Below are 23,867 nucleotides of genomic sequence, written 5' to 3' on the forward strand. Positions count from 1 at the left end.
AGAATTCCTATATAATCCACATCCATAGTAGCAATTCTGCCTCTTAGGAAGAGGTTTTTGATAACAGGACTTGAAAATGAGCTCGAAGAGTTAAGAGATCTTCAGATGCGGCTTTTTCATATGTTTTTACAGAGCAACAGAGATGTGAAGTACGTACATAATGCTTTTGGAACCGTGATTCTGTTGGAAGTTTTATTAGGGTCGTCATAGTTAAAGTAAAGTATCAACCAGCCAGTGGAAGTTGCAAAGAAAGGGGATCAAATCAACTGTGGGCATCTTTCTTGAAGATGTGGATAAGAGTTTTGAATGTCCAGACAATGGCTACATCTGGCACTTTAAAATATATATATATATATATATATATTTAATTTTTGTTTCTCCTTATGACTAAGACTCTAGAACTGTTTTGTACTGTGAATTACGGATGCTCTTTGAAGGCAGGGAATATTGATTCTAATGTTCTTCAGAAGCTCTGGCAGGGATAAGCAAGACACTCAACTGGAACGGATGCTAAATGTAATCAGACAAATTCTATTTTCTTACTTAAGCAAATATTTTATTGAGACTGCTTATGTATAGCAAAGGAGCCCACAACTTCAGCTACACAACTTTTTATATTGAAAGAACTCATACTTTTTGTAGTCCACATTTAATTTAAAATGACTTTATAGCACTAACATACCTAGCAGAAGACTTTACTCCAGACCTTTAAGGAAATTTTTAGTTTTTATGAAAAAGTGATAGTTCAGTGGTTACATTTCTCATGTCTTTGGTGCTTCTGTCCCTAATAGCACCAGTCAACAATACCACAACCACATGGAAACATATTTTTGGAAGCAAAACTTTAATTTTCTACAACATATAATATGGATAACGAAAAAAATTTAAGGACTACTTGTTTCCTATATTTTTTTTCCCCTTAGAATGGAATCCACTGTGTTGAAGACTTGATATTATATGATTTTCTAACCTTTTTCTTTTTTTTTTAATTAGAATAAAATCTGTTGTGTCATGATCATTGAAAGGGTTTGTTTGGGAAGTTATGTTTTATTTGTGAGGTTTTTTTAATCAAGGTATCCAAACAACTGGTTTATTCAACTTTTCATTATATTGTCTTGTTCTTACTGATAATACCTGTAACCTATGGAGAATTATATCAGTTAACTTGATAAATTCCACGTGCATTTTATTTCCTAGTGAATTGTGTAAACTTTATTTTTGTTGACAATTATATATTAAATCACTGTTATGTTCTCATACCGCTTCTTGAGAAGGAGGTTCCAATTTGAAACTATCATTTCCTTCAAAATGAAGGGCAAGTGCTTAGTTAAATAAAAGATTGATGACATCTTTTAAACCATATCTTCCTCACTATGTCTCATTACAATAAAATTTGTCAAATCCTTTTGAAAAATGCTCTGAGGGTTTCCAATAAACAATCTATTAGTATTAACTACATTTATTTCTATTTTTCTTTTTGTGTACTTTTTTCCTGCCCTTTTTTTTTTTTTTTGGTCGAAAGCCAAGCTCCTCAGCTTAACCGTGATTTTTGCAGTGCTCAGTAAATATTTTGATGAATTCATTTAATGACTGAAAACCCTCCCTGCATTTACCATGTGATAATTAATCACCCATTGCTTCTAAGCTCCTTGTTCATGAAGAATGTCTAGTAAACATAAATTTTCAATACACATTGATTTTTCAGAATCTGTGCAAACTTTCCCGGAAACCACACTCACATTTTAGAATCTATATTGGGGAAGTAATAAAATCAGTGACCATGTTGTGTCTTAGGTGGTTTCAGAATCCCAAACAGAATGGGTTAGCTGAGTGATTTTAATTATAGAAAACAGGCAGATGTGCCCTGTTGACATGATAAAGGATGCTGGTGTGGCTTCTGGGACTGGCATGCAGGAGACCAGCAATGATCTTTAGGCCAGCACCTGAAGCCACTACCACAGTCCTGTGAGGCTCAAAAATCTGGGCTCTATCAATGGGCTTCCATGAGGGTTTTAGATAGAAAGATAATTATTGAGTGGTGAAGGTTATCGAAAGCTCAAGCAGCAGTGAGACCATTTTTCCTTGGAGCAGTAGTCGTTAATTGATCAAGGTTCTTATTGCACAAGAAAGTGAAGAGAGGGGAGCCTAATGTGGAATGTGCATCAGTTTTGGGGTAATTTTGGTGGAGGCTGCTGTTATGTTTCCCTTAAGTGGATTTAGTTTGCTTAATATAGGAAAATGATATGTTTGGAAGTGTTTTAAAGGACCTCCGAAATGAACAGGCGCTGACAGTGTGCACAAGGGCTTTTATTTCCTTACTGAATTTCCTGGAAAAACTACTTATTAAACATATATAGAACTTTTATCTGCAGAGTAGATGCAAGAAAGGTTAGTGTCTATTAGCAATCACAGCAAGGCACTGAGTATGCAAGTCTCTGTTATGATGAGCCTTAGATGAGATACTGGAACATAAAAAGTTTATAGACAAAACCTTGATCTTGTTTCTAGTAATTGTGTATGCTGAGTCGTGTCTGACTCTTTTTGACCTCATAGACTAGCTCTCCAGGCTTCTCCTTCCGTGGAACTTCCCAGGTAAGAATACTGGAGTGGGTTGCCATTTCCTCCTTCCCCATTCGGGGATTGAACCTGCCTCCCCTGCATCTCCTGTGTCGACAAGTGGATTCTTTACCGCTGTGCCATCTAGCTTGTTTCTAAGCAGAAATAAAATTTCGTACATACAGAGCAAATATAATGAAAGGTGGCCCTGTGAAGCACTGACAGTTGGTCAGTACTTTGGAGAAGTCAGATTAAAGCCCTGAAAGTACAATGATGATAGAGGAAAGGATGTAACAAATACAACTAATATTCATGAAGTACTTAACTGGCAACAGAGGATGAGATGGTTGGATGGCATCCCTGACTCAACGGACATGTTTGAACAAACTGGGAGATTGTGAAGGACAGGGAGGCCTGTTGTGCTATACAGCCCATGGGGTTGCAAAGAATGGGACATGACTTGGCGACTGAACCATGAGAATAGCACTTAAGTGGGAGTCTCCTAAATTCCATTGCCTAACATGTAAAGATAAACCGATAAACCAGATCCATGATGTCTGTCCTCGTGTAATTTACTTTCTAAAACTACTTACTACCAAGAAAAAAAAAACCCAACCACTTTACAAGAGGGAATTTAGAAATGTGATAGGTGCAGTGAAAAATGTGCTGGGTGTTGGAAGAGCATCTCTCTCCATCAAGTCAGGAAGACTTCCTGAATGTGAATTTATGCTGAACTTTGGAAGAGGTGGAGGAAAAAGCCAGGTGCTTTGGAGTGCACACAGATTACATTATTTCAGGGAAGAAGAATGGGGAATGAGTAAATGAACATTGAGTGCTCTCAAAATGTCTTTGCTTCATGCTCCAGTGATAGCCACTTCTTCTTGGGGTTCCCTTCTGCAACCTGTTGTCTAATTCAGTGTATCTGACACTTAACACAGGAACAGGCAGAGACACTCTGTGTTTTGAGTGAGTGAATGAATTTGGAGGTTGGAATTTGCTAGACTGGAAAACTTAGTTGCTCAGTGTGTTTAACTCTGTGACCCCATGGACTATAGCCCGCCAGGCTCCTCTGTCCATGGGATTTCCCAGGCAAGAATACTGAAGTGGGTTGCCATTTCCTTCTCCAGGGGACCTTCCCAACTCAAGGATCAAACCTCAGTCTCCTGCATTGCAGGTGGATTCTTTACCATCTGAGCCACTGGGGAAGTGCTAGACTAGAAAGCCTTGTTATCTCGAGGTGATGTCAGGACTGCGGTTTTGGAGAGGTAAAGTAGCAGAGGCTTTTAGGATGGATTAAACAGGGAGAGCAAATATGACTCTCCTCCCACCTCCCAGAACTAGAGGCTGTGCTGCTCATACTACTGATGGCTCATACTGCCAGTTAGGTAATGATGTGGAATTTGAATTTGAGTGGCCAGGCCAGGCTAGCTGGAAGCAGAGGTAAGTGGGAGCAAGAGGTTTTACATCCTGCATGTCAAAGCCTTGGTGCCATGATTGAGAAAGAGGTTCTTCTGTATAAGAAACCAACACAAGCCACTATTATAATACAGTCTCTTGCCTTGTCTAGTGTGGCCATAATAACTCAAAAGACGAACTCTCTGCTCTTTTCTTTTGGGAAACTTGTGCAGCAATGTAATTAACTCCTACGGTTGGAATATCAATTTTCTGTGCATTCTTTTTAACCTGACAACTTTGAGCCTTCTCAGTTGTTAGGCTAAACTGGAGGCAGAGGGTCTGATCTTAGGCCCAGAGGATCAAATAGTGGTTAAGGCTTAATAGTCAAGCTACCAGAGTTTCTCTACTTCTGGCTCTGCTGGTAGTCTTGACAGAAATTAGGCACCCCCTTGGAAACAGTTTCTTCCTATCAGCAGTTTGGCTTTATTTTCTTGGACTCCAAAACTACTGCAGACAATGACTGCAGCCATGAAATTAAAAGACACTTGCTCCTTGGAAGGAAAGAAAGTTATGACAAACCTAGGCAGCATATTAAGCAGAGACATCACTTTGTCTACAAAGTTATAGTCAAAGCTGTGGTTTTCCAGTAGTCATGTACAGATGTGAGAGTTGGACTATAAAGAAGGCTGAGCTCCCCAAAAAATGATGTTTTGGAATTGTAGTGCTGAAGAAGACTCTTGAGAGTTCCTGGAACTGCAAGGGGATCAAAGTAGTTAATCCTAAAGGAAATCAACCCTGAATATTCACTGGAAGAACTGATGCTGAAGCTGAAGCTCCAATACTTGGCCACCTAATGTAAAGAGCCAACTCATTAGGAAAGAAGCTCATGCTGAGAAAGATCAAACGCAACAGGAAAAGGGGTGAACAGAAGATGAGATGGTTAGATACTATCACTGATTCAATGAACATGAATTTGAGCAAACTCTGGAGATTGTGAAGGACAGAGAAGCCTGGGGTGCTGCAGTCCATAGGGTCACAAAGAGACAACAACTGAACAACAACAGTGTGGTTTTTCGCTTTGGTCAACTCACTTACCTCTCTGAATATTAGTTTTACTTGTAAAATAACAATTAATATATGGTAAATATAATATGTGCACATAATGTGTGCTCAGTTGTGTCCAACTCTTTGTGACCCCATGGACTGTATGTAGCCTACCAGGCTCCTCTGCCCATGGAATTTTACAGGCAAGAATACTGGAGTGGGTTGCTACTTCCTACTTGTATAATATAAGTTATAACTCAAATGGCTGCTTTTGAGTCCAAAATGAAACAGTGCACATAAAGCCCAGATCAGAAGGTACTGAGATTAACTAGAGAAAATCTGGGATATTATAGGTATCCAAAAGTTTATTCAAAATAAAGTTACCGTTTGAAGGAGAGAAGTCTTCCCTTTACTCTTGGAGAATTTCTTAACTAAATACAAAGAAACTGGTAAGAGAAAGAAATGACTAGTTAAGCCATTAGTTGTTTAGCTACTGCTATAGTGTTTGAAGTATTTCTTGAACTTTGATCTTTAGTAAATGAACCATTTAACATGTTTCTACATGTTATATGTTTACTCATTAATTCAACACGTATTTTCTGAGAATTTTTAAGGTGCTGGAGAGCCAAGAGGGGATAAGAAGAGAGATTGCAGTAATAATATGGGCAATGGTGAGGTCACCTTGCCTGCTTAGTTCTATTTTAATAATCACAATAGCCTTTCTGGACAGATGCTAATATCTTCATTTAACAGTTGAAACAGGTTTAGGAAAATGAGGTAATTTGTACATGGACACACAGCTAATAAATGACTGCTGGTAGCCTGGAAGAGTTCCTTGGTAGCTCAGCAGTAAAGAATTCACCTGCAATGCAGGAGACACAGGTTTAACCCCTGGGTCAGGAGTACCCATTGGAGAAGGGAATGGCAACCCACTCCAGTATTCTTGCCTGGAGGATCCCATGGACCGAGGAGCCTGATGGGCTACAGTCCATAGAGTCAGACATGACCGAGCACACACACCTACTTACAGCTGTGGCCTGGAAACAGGAGTGCTGGCCTTCAAAGCCCCAGGCTTCTCCACCAAGAGCTCATCTGATCACTCCCACCCCTGGACCCCTCCTCCCTCCTTACCCTGGAGGAACGCAAGGGGCTTTATTCTGCTGCAGCTTTTAGCATGCGGCAGAATCTGAATAGCACATGAATTTTCACTCTTGTAGCAGCTCGGGAGGCGGTGACACTGGAGGCAAAAAGAGGCAGGAAAAAGAGGAGAGGCAACTCTCAGCCAAGAGGAAGTTTCCATTCTTGTCCTGCATCACAGTGATGAGGCTATGGCGAATGTTGGCCAGCCCATCATTTCGCCTCCCTCCTTGTGGCTGGGCACTGTGAAAACTCCTCAAACTGCCCCTCTTCTCTCTGCCCTTCTGTGTGACTCCCTTTGACTGAAGCACTCCCTTTGATGTAAGCTAATGAAAAAGCTCTATGTTGGAGGCACTAATTTTTAAATAAATCAAGGTGGCTTAAAGAAGACCCTAACTTGGCAAGGTCACACAGCAGTTCAACCAGAAACAGGCCTGTGTGACTTGACCTCAGTCTGAAAGGGGTAAAGGGCTTACATGAGACCAAGTAGATCAAGTTTATATAGAACACTTAGTTGGTTCTGCCACAGATAGCTCTGTTAAGAATAAATGACCTTGAGGAAGTTTTTCTGCCCTCTAGGACCCTGGATCCATGTTTCTGTGTGTGAGGTACCAAACTCCAGCAGGAGTCTTCAACAAAATTCCAAGTGCAACTTTATCCTTGGAGATGGTTATAGTAGTTAGTTGATCTACTTAATTAATTGTAATTAATTAATACTATATAATACTGGTTCCTTGGGGATAACCTAAACCTCATTCATAGAAAAAATTAATATATAAAATGTAAAAAAGTTAATAATGATAAAGTGAAAGTAAAAATTCACTCAGTTGTGTCCGATTGTTTACAACCCCATGAATGATACAGTCCATGAAATTCTCCAGACCAGAATACTGGAGTGGGTAGCCTTTCCCTTCTCCAGGGAATCTTCCCAACTCAGGGATCGAACCCAGGTCTCCTGCATTGAATGTGGATTCTTTACCAGCTGAGCCACAAGGGAAGCCTTAATAATGATAAGATGGGAGAATTTCAGGGAGTGCTTTTATTGTGAAAAGCAGGAACTGTACACAAAACTTCTGCTTGAGAATTGGCAAATTTTGTTACGATCTTTAACACTGGAAATTCAAATCTGGGTCATGGATAAGGAAAAAGATGGTGATAGAAATCAATTAATCCATATCTTCTTTATTTTGGGAAAAGTATTTAGAATTTTTGTTTGTTTTTGCTTTATGAACACTGATTTCCCCCCACCCCCACCCAAACACACACACACACACACACACACACACACACACACACGAATACATTTGTTTGCTGCCTGGCTCTACTCTTGGCCAATACATCATACCTGTGAGAAAATTCTGTATTTCTATGGATAGGCATGATTTATTCTATTTTATTTTAATGGGGTCTATTCCTTTTTATATTTCAGAAAGAGCAAGGTTGTTCATAAAGCCATAAAGCATCACAGGTTGGCAGTTCTTTGTGCTGACATCTACTTTACTACTTAAGAAAAATGCTAATAGACATTTTTTTTTGAGCGGTTTTAGATTCACGGAAAAATTCAGTGGAAAGTATAGAGTTCCAATATAACCTCTCTCCTAACCACACAGCCTCCCCTTCTATCAACAAGGGTATCAGAGTGGTGCCTCTGTTACAATGGATGAACCAACATTGACTCATCGCTGTCAACCACAGTTTAACTAGTTTTCACTCTTTGTGTTGCACATTCATTGGTTTTGACAAATGCATCCACCATCATAGTATCATACAAAGGAGTTTTACACAAGACATATTTGTTATTTCTTTCCTCTCAAGCTAAGAATTGGACTATTTTCAGCTCCTCTTATCAAACCTTTAGAGACACTTCTCTGCTGGGCCCTTCTACTTTCTTTGCCCTTCCAAATGACATTCCTGCCTGGAACTGTGTTCATTCTTTAAGTATTTGGGTGGGGGGGTGGGGACTACCAGGGAATGCACTGTTCACTAGGACTAGAAAGAGGAATGTAGTGACAGCCCTATGCTACAGGTGCCTGCCTACGTTCTGCTGAGGAAAACGGACCAGCAAGCAATGAATGCAGTATCTTGTGCTTACTGGCATCAGGAATTATAGCTCTGGAGGGTAGGGGCTCGGGCAGCTAATCCCACATGGCAGAGTGGAGAAGGTCCAGGATAGGCTTCCTGGAGATACTTAAGTGGGTAGGAGGAGGTATTATCAGAGAAAAATTTCTGGCATCATCCTCCCATCTCATCAATCCTTTATTTTAGGAGTAAAACACACATCTGACTGTCTGTGGCTAGAGTGAGGGTAGGGAGAGGTGTTTTGAGAACAAAATTCCTTTTTTTTTTCTTTTGCATAGTGCTGATATAGATTTCAGCCAACTAGGGAACATTATCAAAACCTCTGGAAGCATATTCAGTTTACTGTAGTAAAAATATCCTCTTACCTTTAACACTGTCATCCAGCTGAAGTTAGGCATAGCCCAGCAGTTCCAACATGGTCAACACTGAGCCTCCCCTCTCTGTTTTGAGGGAGCTGAGAAGCACTCAGGAAAACATTGAATGTGGTTGGAGTTAAGCCTGGGCTGACACCCCAGCACCTCCCTTGCTATACCACCTGTGCACATGACCTCCTCTGGTTTGGGAAGCTGCACTGTATTCATTTATAAAGTGGGCACAATATGTCATCTACCCCACAGGGTTATGAATTTGGTAGTAATATACATAAATCACCCAGAAGTGGTCCTGGTAGGAATATCAGTGCTCAGGGATTGATCACTGCCGTTGTCCATTTTCCCATTTCCCGTTTTGTCCAGTGTTCATGACTCAATTCCAACATCTCACAGGTGAATTTCACTCTGAAGCAGGTTAAGCCAAACAAGCATAATCAGAGTTAAGATGGTCAGAGGCACTGTAGCATTTGGTTTTATAATAGTTAAAACCTTCTGGCCCAGGTGTTTGGGAGAATATTATAAATATATGTGTACACACACACACACACCCCCCAAGCCAAGTTCATCCGACTCTGGTTTCTACCCAACCTGACAACCACTCTGGGCATTGCCATCATCACAAAGCTATGACACTTTCTACCTCCCTAGTTAATGCCTCTCTCTGCCTGCCCTTTAAAGCCTGTGAATATTTTTGTTAATGTAATTTTTTAACTTTACACTTTAAAATGTATGTGCTTAATGTAAAAGAAGTTTAAATACCAGAGCATATAAAGTAGAAGTAAAGGATAACCCCCGCTGTGTTTTCTTACCCTGTTTCACCTCTAACCAAGGATTATTAATATGAAGTATATTGTGTGTTTATTGTAGACTTTTTTCTGTGAATATTAAGACATGCTTATCTTCATATATTTCCCCAGTTTACCAGTTTTTAAAAAATCAGATCATGCTCTGCATGTATCATGGATGCCCATTAATACCTGTGTTTTTCCTATGTTTAAATGGTCTGCAAACATCTTGCTACACCTGTTCTTGGCGTATATGTGAATATTTCTAAAGGATATAATTATTGAAGGGAAATTTCTGGCTTAAACATGCAAAATTTAAATTTTGAAACAACCATGTGCACTCTATAAAAGTTGGCGCCAATTTACAGTAATACCATTAACTTTCAAGTGTTTGAAAATATTTGCTTACTCAAAGGTGAAAATTAGTAGATTGTGTTTGAGTTTCTATGAGAGTTTTATTTTTTTTCACCACCTGAGCTAGTCTCATTGGTATCTCCAAGAATTTATTTCAGTGGTTTACCAGTCTTATTCTGTTATAAATATATATATATATATATTTTGGCTGTGCCATGCAGCATCAGGATCTTAGTTCCCTGACTAGGAACTAACTGCCCCATGACCTATGACCCCTACAGTAGAAGCTTGTGGAATCTTAACTACTGGACCACCAGGGAAGTCCCTATTATAAACATTCTAATTCCCTGCAAAGCACTTGGTTATTGGATTAGCTTGGCAAAGTCTACAATCCAGTCTATGAACTTGAACAAACAGTAGAAAGGTAATAGTGGAAGGTATCCAAAATTATCCTTCTTTTAAAAATGTAAATCAGGGACTTCCCTGGTTGTCCAGTGTTAAGACTCTGTGCTGTCAATGCCAGGAGCACAGATTTGATCCCTGGTCAGGATCACCTGGTCAGGACTTCCCCGGTGGCTCAGACGGTAAAGCATCTGTCTACAATGTGGGAGACCCGGGTTTGATCCCTGGGTCGGGAAGATCCCCTGGAGAAGGAAATGGCAGTCCACTCCAGTACAATTGCCTTGCAAATCCCATGGACAGAGGAGCCAGGTAGGCTTACAGTCCATGGGGTCGGACACGACTGAGCAACTTCACTTTCACTTTCAGGAAACTAATATTCTGCATGCTGTGTGAGGCAGCCAAAAGATTTTTTAAAAAAATAAATAAAAATGTATATCAGACTGTGCAGCTGATTTGCATGAGATCCAACTTCCTTGCATTGCCTGTTGGCCTGCACAACCTGGCCTCTGCTTATGCTGTTGACTCTCTTCTTATCACTACCCCTCCACTTCAAGGTATATTCTAACCTCATCAGACTGTATTTATTTTCCTAAACTCACCAAGATTTTTCTTCCTTGCTTTAGAACAGTATTTTTCAGCCTTTCTGACTATTGACCTGCAATAAGACATGCCCTGTGTGTCATAACTAACTAAATATCAACATATATGTTTGTGTGGGTATGTATGTACACATATATATGAAACTAAAATTTATAAACAGATAAACTGACATTTTAGCAAATAACTTCTAACTGTACTATGATGCCACATACTAAGATGATATGGTAGGCAGAATAATGGCCCTTGCCTCCCACAAATATGTCTGGACCCTAGTCTTCAGACCTAGGATTATGTTTCCTGACCAGCCTAAGTCCCCATATTGAGGATTTGCTTCAATAGGGAGCAAATACCCAGAGCCCCTCATGTTTTTATCAATTCATAGCATCATTTTGGACAAGCCTCTCATTATATTGCCTATTATATCCTTAGACTTTGCTTTGGAAATGCAAATGTTTTCGTGTTTACAGTGTCCACAGGCCTGGATTAAGCATTTCAGGGAGATGTGAATTGTGTTGAGAGGTATAAGTAAATTCCATAGTTGTACGCTTATTGGAGAAATCCAATGAAACACTTTACTTGAGAAGCAAGAGGACACTTGGGTTATGTTGGTCATCTGTAACAATAACAACACTCATTTGTAATAGGTTGCCTTTTCAAAGCATGTTTCACAGATTATCATATTTGATTTTTACAGTCCCTCCTTAAGGTATGATTACTGTTTTTTCTTGAATAGCTGTGGGAATTGAGCCTCAGAGAATGAGAAATAAAATGTTTATTCAGCACATAATATATGCCAGAAAGAAAGAAAGTGTTAGTCGCTCAGTTGTGTCTGATCCTTTGCAACTCCATGGACTGTATTAGCTTTCCAGGCTCCCCCGTGCATGGGATTCTCCAGGCAAGATTACTGGAGTGGGTTGCCATTCCCTTCTCCATGGGATCTTCCCAACCCAGGGATGGAACCCTAGTCTCCTGCATCGCAGGCAGATTCTTTACCATCTGAGCCACCAAGGAAGCCCCACTATATGCCGGAGCCCATGATTAAAACCTTACAAGTGGCATTTCATTGAATCCCCAGCATAAACTGGGAGTTCACCACTATGATTCTCATTTTACAGTTGAAGTTATGACTTGTGCAGACTCGCTGAGCTGAAAAATGCACCAAACAAGATTCAGTCCACGGTCACCTGACTCCTGGGTCAATGCTCTCCCTGCCACGTTGCATGTTACACTCATTCTCATTGGAAAGCATTTCCAAATCACATAATCACAACAGCGTCTCTTCAGATTTCTTCAGTACTGCTAAAAGTTGAGGAGGTGGAATATTAGACTTGGATTTTCCTTGGTGGCCCCTGTTGCTCTGAAAAATGAGTTGATAAAGGCAAGAAACTGAATAATCCAACTGAGAAATGACAAAGAGCTAATGGTAGACAAAGTCCCATGTGCAAAGGACTTTACTTTTTTACTTTAACTTATTTGGGCACAATTTCAAAGTAACTTGAATAAAAGCAAAGTGCAAAAGTACTTCTGCCTACCCTTTCCTCAGATTCATCTATTGTTAACATTTTATTCTATTCATAAGTGCAAGTGGCATAAATGTTTTTAATGTCATTCTTGCCCAAGGACTCTGGCTGTCTCTCAGCCTTTTTATCCCTTAATTGAATTGTCCTACAGCCCAGCTCTCTTCTTCCTCCTTTCCTACCCCTGTTCTCAAATTCAGCTGTGCATTACAACCCAGGATTTCCTTTGCTCTCCCATTGTGCATACAAGTCTGGCTCTGCTGCAAGTCAGCTTGAATTCGGATCACTGTTTTACCACTTACCAGCCATTATCACTTTTATAGAGTGTTAGAACTTCCTTATCTGATCAAAGGGACCTGAAGTAGCACTTTCCAGGATGTTTGTGAAGATTATATGGAATCATCGGCAAGTTAGCTGTACTACCAAACACAGAGTAAATTCCCCTAGAAATGCATATTCACATTTCGAAAGACACATATTCACATTGCAAAGGACCCATATTCATTTACCAGCTGTACCTGTTGTTAAAATATGGAAACACTTCCATATCAGTTGATAAGTAACTGCTTCCCTGAAACCCTCCCCTCACTACCTAGCACTCTCATCTTCCTGACCACCTGGCCACTGCCCTGGGGCCACTTATGGATATCCCCACAGTCCAGTGACAGGATCCTGCCTGTGGAACTGGGGTGTCCAGCACCCTGCTACAGCTCTATGTGCAGCATTTTGATTAGTCATTGACTTCTGAAAAGTGTTCATTTGATTGCAGAATGTTAGCTTAGTGCCTATACGTCCTGTAACTCATGTTTACAAACGACGCAGAAAACTGAGGGGGAGAATGAGTAACCTTGTCTAAGGTCACACATAATGACTTAATCTGAAACTATTTAATTTCCAAAACCATGTGCAGTCTCTGTGGAGTCAAGTCACAGTCACCAGGTGTGGTTCAGCCCCTATGACCTTGAGCTGAGGACTGCATCTCTTAGAGGGGAGAGAGAGTGAGAAGATTCTTCTGGCTTCTCTTCCTCTCCAGGCATTGAAACTGCCAATACAGGGGAAATTTCCTTGTCTTTCTGTTTAGGGCAAATAATCAAGTTGAATGGTCAATGTTAGGCCAGAGATCAAACTCACCTCGTTAATTATTCACAGAGTTGATCCGTCTGCTCTGTTCTTGAAACTGCTAAACCAACTGAGACAAACCAGAACTATGAAGCTGGTAAAAACAAACTTTTCGAAAAGAACTCATTGAAGCAGAGCAGACAAATATTTTTAGAGAGGGCCTGTGAGCCAATGAAAGCAAACACAGTGAAAAGATCACAGCCTTGGGAACGAGCGAGATGCCACTTATGAGCTGTGTGCTATTGGGCAGATTGTGTAATAAGTAACCTTGGTTTTGTCATTTGGAAAATGAGAATAAGTACCTTGAAGAGTTATTTAGAGGCAGATACAGTAGGTGCACAGCCCCAAACTTGGTGCCTGGCACCAGGAGTGGGAGTTAAAATATTTGCTGGACCTAGACTACAGAGCTGTAAAGAAACCAGAATTACTATGAATCAACATCCCAGGGGCTCCTGGAGGGTTTCAGGGGTTAGAACACCATGCTTTCACTACCATGGCCCCAGGTTCAATACCTGGTTGGGGAACTAAGATCCCACAAGCCTCCTGGCATGGCCTAAATAAATAATTTCTGTTGTTTAAACCACCAACCTACAGTGTTTCATTCGGTTAGCCTGAACAGAACAACATACCTACCTTATAACAATTTTTTAAAGATAAACAGAAACAACAAGGTAAAAACATCTAGACTAATTTCTTGCATGAATTATGGAGTTATCACATGTCAGGTGTTGTTCTAAGAACTTCACATGTGTATTAGTTTCATAGTGTTGCCATAACAAAATTCCACAAACTGGGTGACTTTAACAATGGAAATGTATCCTTTCACAGTTTTGAGGCTAGATGTCTGAAGTCAAGTGTTGACAGGACAGCACTCCCTTGAAAGCCTCTGGAAGGGGATCCTTCCTTGCTACATCTTAGCTTCTGGTAGCCCATGCATTCCTTGGCTTGTGGTGGCATCACTCCAGTCTCTGCCTCCTTTGATACACGGCATTTTCCCTGTGTGTCTGTGTCTTCACGTGGCCATCTTCTTATATAGACGTCAACCCTATTGAAGGGAGATCCTATTTTACTCCACCATGACCTCATCTTAGCTGCTGCTGCTGCTGCTGCTAAGTCGCTTCAGTCGTGTCCGATTCTGTGCGACTCCATAGATGGCAGCCCACCAGGCTCTTCCGTCCCTGGGATTCTCCAGGCAAGAACACTGCAGTGGGTTGCCATTTCCTTCTCCAGTGCATGAAAGTGAAAAGTGAAAGTGAAGTCACTCAGTTGTGTCTGACTCTTAGCAACCCCATGGACGGCAGCCTACCAGGCTCCTCTATCCATGGGATTTTCCAGGCAAGAGTACTGGAGTGGGGTGCCATTGCCTTCTCCGTCATCTTAGCTAATTATATCTATTGTTGTAAGTTGCTAAGTCATGTCCAACTCTTTGTGACCCCATGGACTATAGCACACCAGGCTCTTCTGTCCTTCACTATCTCCTGGAGTTTGCTTGAATTCATGTCCTAACCTTATTTCCAAATAAAACCCCATTCTGAGATATTGAGGTTTATTTAGGACTTCAGCATCTCTTCTGAAGGGAACAATTCATCATGCAAGACATCTTACCTCAGTTAATCTCTTTCCATGGCAACCCAATGAAGCAGATATTATTATATTGATTTTAGAGATGAGGAAACCAAGACTCAGAGTGTTCACATAACTTGTTCAAGGTTACCCAGTGACTAAGCAACTATATGCTTTACTACTTCTTGTCTAATAGAGTTTAGGGGCATAGTAAGTCCTGAGTGTTCTTTGGAAGGAATGATGCTAAAGCTGAAACTCCAGTACTTTGGCCACCTCATGCGAAGAGTTGACTCATTGGAAAAGACTCTGATGCTGGGAGGGATTGGGGGCAGGAGGAGAAGGGGACAACAGAGGATGAGATGGCTGGATGGCATCACCGACTCTATGGACATGAGTTTGAGTGAACTCCGGGAGTTGGTGATGGACAGGGAGGCCTGGCGTGCTGCAATTCATGGGGTTGCAAAGAGTTGAACACTACTGAGCGATTGAACTGAACTGAACTGAACTGAAGTGAGAGGGATATATGAGATTATTGTTCTTTTTGTTTGTTTTTATTTTCAAATGCTTTGTGAATGACCATGTACCCTAGATTATGGGTAAGCAACTTTTTCTCTGTAAAGGGCCAGATAGTAGGTATTTTAGTTTTTACAGGTGATATGGTCAGTCTCGGTTGCAACTACTGAGCTCTGCTATTGTAGCAGGAAACTAGCCAAAGATAATATGTAAGCAAATGAACATGACTGTGTTCCAGTAAAACATTACTTGCAAAAATAGACAGGACTTATATATCCATCAATCCTAAAGGAAATTAGTTCTGAATATTCATTAGAAGGACTGATGATGAAGCTGAAGCTCCAATACTTTGGCCACCTGATGAACTGACTGATTGGAAAAGACCCTGATGCTGGGAAAGACTGAAGGCAGGAGGAGAAGGGGATGACAGAGGATGAGATGGTTGGATGGCATCACCGACTAGATGGACAGGAGTTTGAGCAAGCTCCGGGAGTTGGTGATGGACAGGGAAGCCTGGCATGCTGCAGTCCATGGGGTCGCAAAGAGTCGGACATGACTGAGCTGAACCGATATATCTATCAGTTGATGGACGTTTGGGTTTCTTCCACATTTTGGCAATTATGGTGAATATTGCTACTATTTGATAGCATCTTTTGAAGCACAAAGCTTTTTAATTTTGATGAAGTTCAGTTTATCTTTTTCTTTTATTTCTTATGTTTTGGTGTCCTATTTAAGAATGCATTGCTTGATCCAAGACCATGAAGACTTACTCTTATGTTTTCTTCTAAAAGTCATATAGTTTTAGTCTGATATTTAATTTTCTCATCCATTTTGAGATAACTTTTGTATATGATATTAAGTACTTTCATTCTTTTTTCATGTAGATATCTGGTTGTCCTAGCCTCATTTGTTGAAAACACTATTCTTTTCCCCAAGTGTTATGTCTTGGTACTCTTGTCAAGAGTCAATTGACCATAAATGAAGGGGTTTATTCCTGGACTCTCAATTCTATCCCATTGATTTGTATGTCTATCAGTAAGCCAGTTGCTCACTGTCTTGATTACTGTTGCTGTGTTATAAGTTTTGAAATCAAGAAGTGTGACTCCTCCAACTGTGTTCTTTCATTTCAAGATTGTTTCAGCTCTCCTGGGTCCCTGTATTTCCATATACATTTAGGATCATCTTGTCAATTACTCCAAAAAAGCCAGCTGGGGTTTTGACAGGGATTGCAATGAATCTTCAGATAAAATTTGGGAGTATTACCTTAAAACAACATTAATTTTTCTAATCCATGAGCATGAGGTATTTTTCTATTTATTTATGTCTTCATTAATTTCTTTCCATAGTGTTTTATAGCCTTTATTGTACAAGTATAGTACTTCTTTTCTTAAATTTATTAAGTATTTTGTTCTTCTTGATGCTATTGTAAATTGAACTGTTTCCTTAATTTTATTTTCAGATTGTAAGTGTATAGAAATATATTTGATTTTTATATACCGATTTTGGGTCTTATAATCTTGATAAATTCATTTATTTGTTTTACTATCTTTTTAGTCCACTCCTTTTTTTCTACAGACAAAGTTATGCTATCTGCAAAATAGAGATAGTTTCCTTCTTCCTTTTCAGTCTGGATGTCTTTTATCTCTTTTCCTTGTTTAAACTTTCTGGCAAGAACCTCCAGAACAATATTGAATAGAAATGGGAAGAGCAGATATCTTGTCTTACTCCTAATCTTAGGGGAAAAAAGTTTCAGTGTTTCATCATTTTGTAAGATGTTAGCAGTGTTTTTTTCACAGATGTCCTTTATCATTTGAGGGAATTTCTTTCTATTCTGAGCTGGAGTGTTTTTATCATGAGAATGTTGGATTTTGTCAAATTGTTTTTTCAGCTATTGAGATGACACTGTGATTTTTAAACTTTATTCTGCTGATATAATGGGTTATATTAATTGCTTTCTGTATGTTGAACCAATCTTTCTTTCCTGAGATGCTCCTATTCATGGTGTACAATCATTTTTATATCCTGGTGAATTCAGTTTGCTAGTAATTTTTGAGGATTTTTGTCTATGTTCATATGGGATATTGATGTGTAGTCTTCTTTTAGTGCATCATTTGCGTTACTTGCAGATGCAAACGGCAAGCCTTACAGAACGGTGTCTTGAAAGCTTCTGTTTATTTTCCTTTATTACTTTTTTAATTTTAGTCTTTATATTTAGTAACCCCAATCGATCTGTTTTAAAGTTTACAAATTCTTCAACCTGCTCAAGTCTGCAGTTGGGCAGATTTTTTTTTTTTTAATTGATGGTCTTTGATGACACATTTTTCTTATACTTTCCTTTAACCCTTTAGAAATGGTTTCTTTGAGTTCTTTTAATATACTTATGATTACTGATTTGTCTTTATCTAGTAAGCCTAATGCCTGGGCTTTCTCAGGGAATTTTCTGTTTACTTTTTTTCTTTTATGTGGGCCATATGTCCCTGTTTCTTTGCATCTCTGATATTTTTTGCTATTGTTATTGAAAATTGGACTTTTTCCCAAAGCAAAAAGCCTTGTATTGAAATATAATTGATTTATAATGTGTTCGTTTCAGGTAGCCAGCAAAGTGAGTCAGTTACATAGCTATCTATCTGTCTCTCTCTATTCTTTTTCAGATTCTTTTCCATTATAGGTTATTACCACATATTGAATATAGTTCCCATGTACTACCATATAGTAGGTCCTTGTTTATTTGTTTTATGTATAGTACTGTGTGTCTGTTAATCCCAAACTTCAAATTTATCTCTCCTCTTCCTTTTCCCTTTGGTAACCATAAGTTTGTTTTCTATGTCTTTGAGTCTATTTCAGCTTGTAAATAAGTTCATTTGTATATTTAAAGATTCTACTTATAAGTGATATCCTATGATATTTGTGTTTTTCTATCTGACTTAGTTCACTTAGTATGATAATCTCTAGGTCCACCCATGTTATTGCAAAGGGAATTATTTCATTCTTTTTATGGCTAAGTAATATCCCATTTTATATATATATACACACACACACACCCCCCACACCTTCTTTATCCATTAATCTATTGATGGGCATTTAGTTTGCTTCCATGTCTTGGCTATTGTAAATAGTGCTGCTATGAGCATTGGGGTGCATGTATCTTTTTAAATTAGTTTTCACCTTTTTTAAACTGGACATTTTAAATAATACTGTGTATAAGCTCTGAAGTCAGATTCCCTCTTTCTTTTGTGCTTTATTGTTGTAGCTGCTGTCTGTTTTTTTGTGACTTTCTTGGACTAATTCTGTAAAACCTGTATTCTTTTGTGTTATGTGGCCACCAAAGCCTCTATTCAGTTTGTGTACTGATTAGCTAATGACCAGATAGAGATTTCCTTTAACTAATTCTTTTAACTAATAGTCTAGCATTTTTAAGGACTTCACATGTGCGTGCACACGCATGCATGTGTGTGTGTGTGTGTGTGTGTGTGTTCTAAGTGCTCTAGCAGCCAGTTTACAGCCCCAGCTTATCCTAAGTTTCTTGCTCATACAGAGACTCAAGATTACCATAGATAAGAAAGTAGACTTTATCAAGTCTTTCCTGGACATATGCAGTCCTAAAAGTGCACATGGGTTTCTGGATTTCCTAGGAATACACTGAGGCTTTTCCAAAGACCGCTGTGGACATCTCATTAAACAGTTGTTCTTTTTAAAAATTTTAGCTAGCCTTTTGTTAGCTCCAACCGTTAAAATATCCTCAGGCAGCTGTGATATTAAACAATTGCCACTGACTGTATTTGACAAATACTCTGAAGGCAGGGCTCTTCACAAAAAGCAAATTCTGATTACTTCTAATAAAGACAATCCTTGAAAATGGAGCTTTGTTGTGAACTGTCAAACAGGGCAAATAGTGACAGTTCTCTGGAAATGGGGCTTCTGGAAAGCTCTGAACCCATTTTGTTTCTTTCAGTAGTAACTTGGCTGCTGTTTTTCACAGAGACTGTAGTTGTGAGCCTATTGGCTCTCAGTGCCACTGAAGACTTGGGGAGAGGGTGATAGGCACAGATTTAAAAGCCAGAAAACTCACTATCCTTGCTGAGATCCAGCCATTCTTCTTGAATAAATGCTACTTGGATTGTTGCAAACCTTTAGTGATTTTTCAGAGTTCTAAAAAAGTTTATTTTGACAGTTTTCACTAGTGTTCACATTGCTTTTAAGGAGGAGTCGATTTCAGAGGTCGCCCTCAATCTGCCATTTCAGAATAGTTGATTGTATATTTGGTTTTTATAGCTATATATCAAATTATCACAAACTTAGCAGCTAAAACAACCCCCAGATATTATGTCCTAGTTTTTGTAGGCTGGAAATCCTGGCACAGCGTAACTGAGTCTTACAGCATATAGGTTGGACTATATGTCCTCTCATTAAATTTGGAGTCTTCTTTCACACTCAATCAGGTTGTTGGCAGAATTTAAATTGTTGTTATAGGACTGAGGTTCCTGTTTCTTCACTAGCTGATTCACCTCAGCTCTTAGAAGTCACATTCAGGTCTAAACCATGGCCAAGACACTTACTTTCTCAAAGCCAGCAGGAAGAATGTTTTCCCAGTAGTTAAGCTTGAGTCTTATATTACATAGGCTAATCATGGTAGTGAATATCTATCATATTCACAGGACTTTCTCAGGGAAAAAGGACTATGTGCTGTGCTTTGTATCTGGCTCTCTGTGACCCCATGGACTGTAGCCTGCCAGGCTCCTCTGTCCATGGGGATTCTTCAGGCAAGAATACTGGAGTGGGTTGCCATGCCCTCCTCCAGGGAATCTTCCCAATCCAGGGATCAAACCCAGGTGGATTCATTAACATATGAGCCATCAGAAAAGCCCAAGAATACTGGGGTGGGTAGCCTAGCCCTTTTCCAGGGGATCTTCCTGACCCAGGAATTGAACCGGGGTCTTCTGCATTGCAGGCAGATTCTTTAACAGCTGAGCTACCAGGGAAGCCTGAAGGGAGTATGTAAAGTAAATTTACTAGGTGGTGAGATTCTTGGAGGCCATCTTGGAATTTTGCCTACCGTAGGCTTAATTGTGGGTTTTTAAGGATTTGGCTAAAATACATCATTTCCAGCTATACTTCCTTTATGTAGAACTGTATCATATAAATTAACTAATAAAATATTTACAACAACTCTGTGAGATAGGAAGGGACAGTGTTCCTAAATACAGTTTAGAGAAATAAACCAAAAGTCTCAGAGAGATGATATGATTTGCTCTTAGGCACACCACTAGTGAAAGGTAAATTCATTCCTCTGACTCTAGGTAGGGCACCCTCTGCCCTAACCCACCCTGCCTGCCATGGTAGAGGTCAGTTCTTTGAGTTTTGTTACGTGGTGGTGAGGATGTTAGGACAAGGTTTCTTTAAGGGACTTTGGAACAGTCTTCCTTTGGGTTCCTGCATCTCCCATATGTGTATTTGGGGAGAATACCTGAGCGTGCAAAATAATATTAACCAGGAGGTTTGATAAAATGGAGTTTTCAGGGGTGAATTGCAATTTAAATACAGAGAAAATTCCAATTACTTCCAGCAATGTACTTTGAATGCTCCCTCTGGCCCAGCTAGAAGGGAGCAGACAGTCATCTTCTGCAGAAAGTAAATGGGATTTTTATTTTATTTTTTTGAAATGCCTTGAAATCAGCAGTCTCAAAGCCGGCAATGGGATCTCAGTGAAGATATCATCAGAAGGAATATCAGAAGGTTCTGTAGGTAGTCAGGCATTGACCAAACACACTTGCATATGAATTTGATGGTTTTGCAAGTGGGAGAAGAAACTAACCATTTAAGACTAGCTTTTGAACTTTCCTGTACTTAATCTACTGGTTCAGGGTATCCAATCATTTAAAAGATAGTGGGTTCTCATTAGCTCCAATTCAACCCTTTAAATTATTCTGTCTTTCTATAGCATTGCAGATGGCTGTCTGTAGCCCTCATCAATCAATCCTCCAAATGTCTGAGGGCAGCAGAGAGGGGATTTTGGTTTTCTCTCCAGTTTCTCTTTACCTGGGCCCTGCACCAATTCCCCAGCTGCTGGAAGAAGATGGTTCGCACCTTCCACAAAGGCCAGCCCCCTTGCCTCAAGATGGCAATAACTTGCATGACTTTCATGTTCCAGAGCTCCCTATATGGTCAGGCTGAGACTCGATCCAGCTGAGAACCACGTACTTGCTTAGCTGCCTTCCCTGCCCATCCTGCTTCCTGCATTTCCTCTTTCCTGAGAGCCCTCCCCATCAGTGAATCACATTCATCCTATCACCGTCTCAGATGCTCCTTCGATGGCAGTCACCTCAGACAAATAGTAAAGAAGTTCTGGTCTGCCATTTCTCTAAGTTTTGTTTAAAAAAAAAAAAAAATCATCCAGGAATTAAAGACTTTGCCTAATCTAAAGAAATATCTATTTGAATAATATGGAGGTCATTTACCTCTCAACCTCAGTTATCTGGAATATGGCCATGAATATAGAACAGGCCAACATGGAACCAATTTAGATATTGTAAGATAAAAGGCAGTCGGTACATTCATCATTGAAAACAAGTGCAGGCTTTGATGCCTGATGGATAAACAAATGAATGATCCCTATTACATGTGCTGGACAAGTGAGCCTGGATAAATTTGTGACTTTTCCAGCTCATTTTCCTGTCTGTGATACACATCTCAATCTACACACTAACAGTGTTTCTGGGAAAACAAATGGTACAATACATTAAATGGGTTAATACATATCACCACTTCAAAACCCAGAGCTTTCTTTTATTGCGTGTGTATGCTCAGTCGTATCTGACTCTTTGCAACCCTATGGGCTGTAGCCTTCCAGGCTTCTCTGTCCATGGGATTCTCCAGGCAAGAATACTGGAGTGGGTTACCATTTCCTGCTCCAGGGGATCATCCTGACCCAAGGATCGAACCTGCATCTCTTGCATCTCCTGCATTAGCAGGCAGATTTTTTACCACTGCCTGGGAAGCCCATTTCTTTTATTATAAGGTCTTTATGTGACAGAGAGCATGGTATTTTAGTTCGGTTACACGCCAATTTCTGTTCAAAGCTGAGGCTGAAAGCAGACCCTTTTTCATGCACAAAACAAACAAAACTCACCAGCTGCAAGCAAAACAAAATTGAATTTGGATGCTGCCTTTTCTTCCTGTCAGGACAGGACTCTGACTAGTCCCAACTTGAAGGAATTAGATACTAAAAGGCAGGACCAAACAAGGTGGTGGACAGACAGAGCCAGGAAATCAGCAAAGAGGGAACCAGCTGAAAGGAACCTAGAGACCAGAGGCAAACATTTCACCTGCAGCCTGGAGGTCAGCCCAAGGGGAAGAGAGATAAGAGATGCAAAGTTCAGAGGTGAGGTTGGCACAGCTCCTTAAGAAACGGGTGAAAGATGAAAGAGACTTTGCTTTAATCCAACAAAAGCGGCTAATGTTTACACTGTGCTTTAGTGGTTAAAGCAAATTCCCAAATATTTTACTGGACTGTGGGCTTCCTGAAGGCAGTGCCTTTCCATTTTGATATCCCAGCCACCATGCAGGGTGCCAGGCACCTAAAAGCCAATATCAACAATCATTTGTTAACTAAATGATTGCAAATAGAGTGAAAATGGAGCCATGAGGGGTTTGGGAGCCAATAACATTGGGGACATACGTCTGGTTTTATTGATTATTGAGTGAGAGTCCTTAGGGTGATCTAGTCTTTTTTGAGCTTTAGTGTGTTGATACATGAAATGAAAATTTTAAATTCATGTATTTATAGGGTTGTTGGGAAGTTATACACACATACTATACACAAAATGTTGATATACATTAGTTATATATATATATATATATATGTCATATAGATATTTTTATCTACATACACACACGCAAACACACACTCATACACGTTCAACACCACCTTTGCATCCAGCAAGGTAACCATGACGATATGATGACAGTGACCATGATAATGAAGGAGTAACTTCCCATGAGGGGTTCCTACATTTTGTTTTGCTACCTCCATTGTTTCGGCAAGTTAATATCCAGGCAGCTCCACCCAAGTAACAAACAGGTCTTAAGCTTCCCACTTGAGACAAGAGCAGGTGAGAAAGCTGTGTATGTGGCAAGGTGACCTCTGTTATTAAATCAACACAATAGTTCCAGCTCATTCTCCTCTATTTATAAACTGTTCTAAAGGAAAGTCTAAAAGCCCTGCCATCTCATCCTCTCAGAGGTAAAAGCTCTCACTGCAGGGGTTTGCTGAGCCTTCCTAAGTCTGGGTAACACTGGGCCATGAGCTCGGTGCTTAAACAGTTCATCTCTAGGTTAGATGTGATTTTTTTTTTTTTTAATCTTCCCAGTTAACCTTTCTCAGTCTATAAAAATCAGAATCTTTTTGCCTTCATCCCGTTCATCATTAGATGTCC

Source organism: Oryx dammah, unplaced genomic scaffold, assembly GCF_014754425.2.
Source record: "Oryx dammah isolate SB20612 unplaced genomic scaffold, SCBI_Odam_1.1 HiC_scaffold_19, whole genome shotgun sequence".
Taxonomy (NCBI): Eukaryota; Metazoa; Chordata; class Mammalia; order Artiodactyla; family Bovidae; genus Oryx; species Oryx dammah.